The following is a 7,793-nucleotide window of genomic DNA, read 5'->3' on the forward strand; positions in this document are numbered from 1 at the left end:
TTTGACCACGTTTAATCTGTCTTGTGCTTAGACTGCAATATGATGTCAGTCCAGTTTTCATGTCCTTTGTGAAAGCAGTAACAGCCAGCACTAAGTAGCAGTACTTCTTAATTGTACAGAAGTGACATTACCAATAAGTGTGATGTGTCACATGACCCTCTTCCTATTGAAAAGACAAAAGTTGTATCCAAGATGGCTGACTTCTAAATGGCCACCATGGTCACCACCCATCTTGAGGAGTTTGCCCCCTCACATATACTAATGTGCCACAAACAGGACTTTAGAATAGAATAAAATAGAATAGAATAGAATAATTCTTTAATTGTCCCACGAGGGGAAATTTGGTTGTAACAGCAGCCAGAAAGACACATATACCAACCATTAATATCACCAACCATTCCCATGTTATTACGGTGTATCCACATAAACGGCCCACCCTGTACAATGAAATTCTAAGGCATAATTTAATTTTCCTCAAAATGTTTTTGACTGATTCATAATTGTTGCAAATAAATCGATAAAACTGGCCAAAGTTGAAATACTGAAGGGACACAGCTGGAGAGAGAACGCCTGAGAGGCTGGCAGGGCTCTGCAGATGATGGCGGGGATCCACAGACTGGAGACAAACAGCACAGTGCGGCTGCAGAGCAACACAAACACATGACCACACACACATGTGTCTATGCAGCGTTTCCGACTCTACAAAAACTGACATCACCTATTTCAACTATGTTGCTATGCTGAACCTCTCCTTCCTCTCACAGTCACACACAAACACACACTTTCTGCTCGTTGATTTTCCTTTGCACCGATTCACAATCCACTTTGTTGACACACTGTGGCAATTCAATTCACTTTTATAAGCTATTGAAAAACCTTTTTCTCGCCATCAGAGGTGGATCTGCTGTGTTTCAGAGCTTGTCCTGCTGTCCGACCGCACTCCTGCAGCAAGGAGTAGAGACAACAAAGGTGCATGAATTTAAATACTTGGGGTCAACCATTTAAAACGACTGACAGTAAATGAACCAATACTTATATAGCACCTTTGTACTCAATCGAAGCTCTCACAGCACTTGCTACCACAGCAGTGTTATCTAACATTCACTCATACTCCAGTGGGGTCATTTTCTTGCCCAAGGATACGGGCATCAATCCACCAACCTTTTGACTACTATACAACCCGCTCTACAACCTGAGCCGCAGCTGCCAGAAAGTTCACACGTGTGTAGACAACTTAAAGTAGCTGGAGACAAGTGTCAGGGGTGCTTTGTTACAGAAGGGTAGCAGTGAGACTGAAAGTGTGGTTTACAAGATTGTGGTGAGACCTGCTATGATGTATAATTTGGAGATGACGGCACTGACAAAAAGGAGGCTGAGCTGTAAGTGGCAAATCTGACGATGTTAAGATTTTCACTGGGAGTGAAACGATGGACAGCAATCAGAAATGAGGATATCAGACACAAAGCTCATGTTGAGTGTTTGGAGACAGTTAGAGAGGCAAGGCTGAGGTGGTTGGGACATGTACAGAGGAAGGGTACTGGCCATACTGGACAAACAATATTAGATATGGAGCAGCCAGGCAGGTGGAAAAGAGAAAGACCAAGTGGACTTGGAAAGGGGTTGCTGTGACAGAAGAAGACAGGGGGATATGGTGAGATGGGTACAATCATGAAAATGTTATGATCCACTGTGGTGACACTAAAGCGAGCAGCTGTAAAAGGACGAAGAATCGTTTAAAAAAACTGAACAGAATTCATTGAAATACAAAGTCTTCAATGATGGCAGGAAGTGGGACCCTGATGGTGGCAGAGGTGAAGTAGATAACTGCTGTAAGGCCAGGACTAGGTAGATGGGAAGGGAAGGAGGCAACATGCATCGTTCTGTTAGCTTCATCCAAGCCGACTGATCCATAAACATCCCTCAAATATAGACCTTTACTAGATCCTGGTTGTCCCTTAGAAGACCACTGTGTGTGTCTTTGTGTGTGTGTGTGTCTTTGTGTGTGTGTGTGTGTGTGTGTGTGTGTGTCTTTGTGTGTGTGTGTCTTTGTGTGTGTGTGTGTGTGTGTGTGTGTGTGTGTGTGTGTCTTTGTGTGTGTGTGTGTGTGTGTGTGTCTTTGTGTGTGTGTGCGTGTGTGTGTGTGTGTGTGCGTGTGTGTGTGTGCGTGTGTGTGTGCGTGTGTGTGTGTGTGTGTGCGTGCGTGTGTGTGTGTGTGTGTGTGTGTGTGTGTGGGGGAGTCAGCACAGACTCTGCTGGGGTTCTTTCAGTTCTCTGATGAGGCCTTTTTTACATATTCATTCTGCTGCAGTTCAACAAAAGGAATAGTTTGCCTTTCTCTCTGTTACTGTAGTGCAGTGTGTGTGTGTGTGTGTGTGTGTGTGTGTGTGTGTGTGTGTGTGTGTGTGTGTGAAAGAGAGACACACTGTGTAACACATTTTTAAAAACTGTGCAGTGTAACCAATTTTAGCGCTATGACCTCAATGAAGAGTAAAATTTTCTCAAACCTGTCCTGCAACGATAACGATCCTTGTGTGCATTATTCCAGTGAAAAGAGATTCTAAACGTTTCTTTTGTTAATTCTATCATGACTTTGGGAACGAGCAAAACGAAATATTGCCAAATATTGTGAGAGGGTTCAGGTCAATTTAATTCTACTGTTTGTAAATATGTATGCACACAGATGAAGGAAACAGCCCAAAGATATATTCATGTTGGCTTCTCCTTTAAACAGCCATGCAGCTTCATGCACCGTCTCAGTGTCTGAGGGGTCTCTAATGAGATATGGTGGGAAAATAAAACTTTTCCCAGTTTAACAGTTTCACATTTAGATTCATAACGCTGAGAACAAAAAGACACATTTATTATGTCAGGCCCAGAGGGACGCTGTCCCATCCCTGACTCATTTGCATCATTCTTCATGTTGGGCAGAGAGAGGGCTGACAGCTGTGTAGATAACAGGTCCCTAGTTGCTGTAGTCAGGGGATTTGATTGGCAGCTAGGGGGAGGGTTGATTGATAAGGACTATCCCCTGCTATTCCTGTGACAGCTGCTGTCAGAGGCGACTCATCCCAAATCAAATGTATCAACTAGTACAGCCCACTTCCTACCCCCAACAAACACACATGAACACACACACACCAAGAGAACAGCCAAAACATTTAGCTTACCATCACATAGCAAATCCTTTATCTTGGTCTGTCTTACAGTTACAGAAAGATCAGTGAAATAATTCCTTCCTGTTAGTACTGGATAGGAGGCATATGCTCTGGCACGATCTGATATCCTCGTGTTGGTGTTGTTCCCAGATCATCATACTAAATGTTGTTCCAGGATCAACACTGCAAGTGACCAATCAAGAATGTTGTGACGTCATACTTTTGCGACTTTGGGAAAAACCAGCGTAAAACAAAAAACTGTACTTAAGCTGCGAGAAACCGCCTCTGTCCGCCGATCAACGGACCCTGACCCTGACCCTTTAATAAACAGTAAGCAGAACTGATATTGTCCTTGCAACATTGGAATTTCATAAATGCACGAATGGCTTGGCGCGCAAAAGAATAACGTCACAACAATGTGATTGGTCACTTGCAATGTTGAACCTGGAACAACATTTTCATGATGGTCTGGGAACAACACCAACACGAGGATATCAGATCATCCTATGCTCTGCATTACACATTTGGTTCATAAATAAATAAATTTTAAAAATTAAATATTCGTTTTTTGTTTTAAAGCATACGTAGAAATCAATATTGTAATCCTCACGTTTCTTTAACAGTACTGGTCACTTTAGATTCCTTTGGTAGATTTTTTAAAATGAAGAAGACGTGTTTGCAACTTCAGAGTTTTCACTTCTCAGCCTCGTTGGGAAGGTCTGTGCCAGAGCTCTGGTGTCAAACCGTGGATCAGGGAGGAACAGTGTGGAACACTGCACCAGTTCTTTGTTTAATATGGGGGTCAGGCCCCTTGTTGAATAGTACCAGGTCCACACACAGGCACTGAGAGCTCGGTCCACATTTCATCCACCATTTATTACTTATTTATTACCATTCTTTGTCACCAATTCTTAGTCGTAATCATTTTTAGCCATAGCTGTAAAACCTGAAAGGTTTGGTGGTCTTAGCATCTCGTCTTTTTGATGATCTGATTTTTGTCTGCCTCACCGAGGAACATCTTTCAGCTCATACCAAGAGTTTGTAACCAAGCATGAAGCAGTTTAGATGAGAATTAGAACCTCAAGGTCTGAAGCCATGGCTTTCAGTTGGAAAAGGGTGAAGTGTCCACTTGAGATTGGGAGAGATGTTGTACAGGTTTGTTGTGGTGAACAGAGAGCTTAGTGTAAAAGTAAAGCATAGCGTAAAGTATAGCGCTTTTCTAGTCCCTAAGGACCCCAAAGCGCTTCACACTACATTCAGTCATCCACCCATTCACACACACATTCACACACTGGTGATGGCAGCTACATTGTAGCCACAGCCACCCTGGGGCGCACTGACAGAGGCGAGGCTGCCGGACACTGGCGCCACCGGGCCCTCTGACCATCATCAGTAGGCAACGGGTGAAGTGTCTTGCCCAAGGATATTTGGCATGCAGCCAGGAAGCAGCCTGGGATCGAACCACCGACCTTCTGATTCGACATCGCATACTCGCCATGTCACCATGAAGGGCCCTTGCCCATGGAGGCCTGGGGCAACCTCCTGCACTGCAAACCACAGAGGGCATAACCAGCGATCCCAATTGCGTTCATCCTTGTGAATGATCTTGACCCCAAAGACCACATTTCGGCCACAAGAAAAAAGACAACTATCAGACAACACACTATGTGCAAGCACATGGTGACAGTGGGAAGGAAAAACTCCCTTTTAACAGGAAGCAACCCATGGCAGAACCAGGGTTCTGCCCTTACTATAATATTATCATAAAAGAAAGTTTGAACCTAATCTTAAAAACTGAGGGGTTGGTACTCCCCCTAATCAAATTGGTTCCACAGATGATGGGTGTGGAACCCAAAGGCTCTGCCTCACGTACTACTTTTAGGAACCACAAGTGAACCAACAGTCTGAGAGTGAATTGCTCTTTTGGGGTACTATAAGATGTTTAAGATAAGATGGGATGTTATCTCAAGAGCTTGTAATTGAGGAATTGAAGGATTTTAAATTTGATTCAGTGCAGAGCCAGTGACGAGAGGCCAGTATGTAATGAATATAGTCTCTGTTTCCTGCTCAGTACCACTTTGGCTCAAGTGACGGTTTTTCAGGGATTTTGTAGGACACATGATGAAAATGAATTACAATAGTCTAGCCCAGAAATAATAAACACATGAAGTAATTTTTCAGCCACACTCAGAATTTTTCTAAGTTTGCAAGAAAACAATGCAATATATTTGTTTAATATGCACATGGAAGGACATATGCTCACAGTGTTCCTGGAGGCCAAAGTAATGCCATACAGGGTAAGTATTTGGGTAGTCACCGTATTACACAGAGCAGTTTGACTAATTGGCTTGTTATCTGGTTTCATGGTAGGATTTCTGAATTTCAGCCACCTCCTCTATCTGCCGGTGGTACATACCGTGCAGCGGCCTGTCCTTCCATGATGGTTCCTCCTCTCCCTACTCTTTCTTGGGTTTCTGCTGCCTGAGCCCCCAGGCTCCTTCCTTCCGCTTAGTGCACAGCCTCAGGGTGCTGGACTTGGGGTGAAACCCTCCATGCATGGTTAGGAGCTTTCTTGTCTTGATGTCCGTGGCTTCTATTTCCTCCTTTGGCCAGCTTATTGTCCCAGCAGGGTACCTGATCACGGGCAGGGCGTAGGTGTTGATGGCCCGGATCTTGTTCTTACCGTTCAGCTGACTCCTCAGGACTTGCCTGACCCTCTGCAGGTACTTGGTGGTTGCAGCTTTCCTAGCGGCCTCTTCATGGTTCCCATTCGCCTGCGGGATCCCCAAGTACTTGTAACTGTCCTCTATGTCTGCAATGTTGCCTTCTGGTAGTTCAGTCCCCTCAGTTCTGACTACCTTCCCTCTCTTTGTTACCATCCGACTACACTTCTCCAGTCTGAACAACATTCCAATGTCATTGCTGTATATCCTGGTGGTGTGGATCAATGAATCGATGTCTCGTTCACTCTTGGCATACAGCTTGATGTCATCCATGTACAGGAGGTGGCTGACAACTGGTCTGTAAAGTTCAGTATGACTGTGGTACATAATACAAAGGAATAAAAATTTGTGAATAACTTTACTTAAATGTAAATGGCCTGCATTTGTATAGCGCTTTTCTAGTCCCTAAGGACCCCAAAGCGCTTCACACTACATTCAGTCATTCACCCATTCACACACACATTCACACACTGGTGATGGCAGCTACATTGTAGCCACAGCTGCCCTGGGGCGCACTGACAGAGGGGAGGCTGCCGGACACTGGCGCCACCGGGCCCTCTGACCACCACCAGTAGGCAAACACGGGGTTAGTATCTTGCCCAAGGATATTTGGCATGCAGCCAGGAGGCAGCCTGGGATCGAACCACCGACCTTCTGATTAGTGGCTGACCTGCTCTGCCACCTGAGCTACAGCCACCCATCAAATGTAACTTATAAAACAAATAAAAGTACAAGTTACAGACTTCCTAAGTAAATTCTCTCCCATATGAAGTCCAAGTGCTGGTTTTCCTGTGTGGCTGTCTGATGCCACAAAGCTGACTCAGAGCTGTGACCATGACTGTGGTATGGAACGGATGTGGGTGTGTCCTCATCTCCCAGAGGAGTCCAAACTATCATCAAACAGACCTACAGACACACAAACACATTTAAAAATGTTTAAGTGTTTTAAAACAACCAGATTATCGGCAGTGATTTTTAGACCTCTATGAAAATTATTTCAACAAAATCCTTTTTTCTATTTGGAATACAAAAATGGTTTTTGGGATTGTGTTTTTATTGAGAATTTGTGAAGTATTTATTGATGTAGAATTCATTTTGAAAAATTTACTTAAAAATTGTGTTTTTATTTTAAATTAAATTATTAAATAATACATTTATTAAGTAATGTTTGAACAAATAAAATAAGTTAATAAATACATTTGTAAATTTATTTACATATACATCATTTATTTTACAATTCATTATTTAAGCACCAAATTCGAACCATGTGGTCCTCCATACAGATGAGCCTGGGACAACAGAATTCATTGCTGAAATGGCTACAAGTAGTTGCTGCTGCAAGGTGGTTGGTACCTGTTGAGGTGACAATCCTTGAACTAGGGGACACAGGGCATGAAGATGGTCATCAAGCTGAAGAAAAAGCTAAACAATCGCTGTTTGCGTCTGGGAAACCAGAGGTGTGGGAGCTTGGTTTGTATTGCTGGTAGGAAGTTACAATAATTCCCAGTACACTTCCAGCTGGAGCCAATTATAAACGGAAGTTTTAGGTGCTCCTCTCTGCTATTTGCAGATTATGTGGTGATTTTGGCTTCATCAGGCAGTAACCTCCAGCTCACACTGTGTCAGATGCAGCTGAGTGTGAAACAGTGGGAATGAGAATTAGCACTTCCAAGTTTGAGGCCATAGTTCTGAGCAGGGAAAGGGTGGAGCAGCCACTCCAGGTTGGAATTGTCCCAAGTGGAGTAGTTTAAGTCAAGTCTTGTTCAGAAGTAAGGGGAGATTGGAATGGGACATTTACAGGATCACTGTAGATTTACTGGTTAATTCCTGCCCTCACCTGTGACCACAAGCTTTGACAAGACAAAACCTCTTTGGAATAGCTGCAGGTGGTTGAAAAGGCTGAATAAGTCTTCAG

This window comes from Copadichromis virginalis, linkage group LG13 (genome assembly GCF_057382275.1).
Source record: "Copadichromis virginalis isolate Kocher_CV1m ecotype Utaka linkage group LG13, C_Virginalis_male_GT1.1, whole genome shotgun sequence".
NCBI lineage: Eukaryota > Metazoa > Chordata > Actinopteri > Cichliformes > Cichlidae > Copadichromis > Copadichromis virginalis.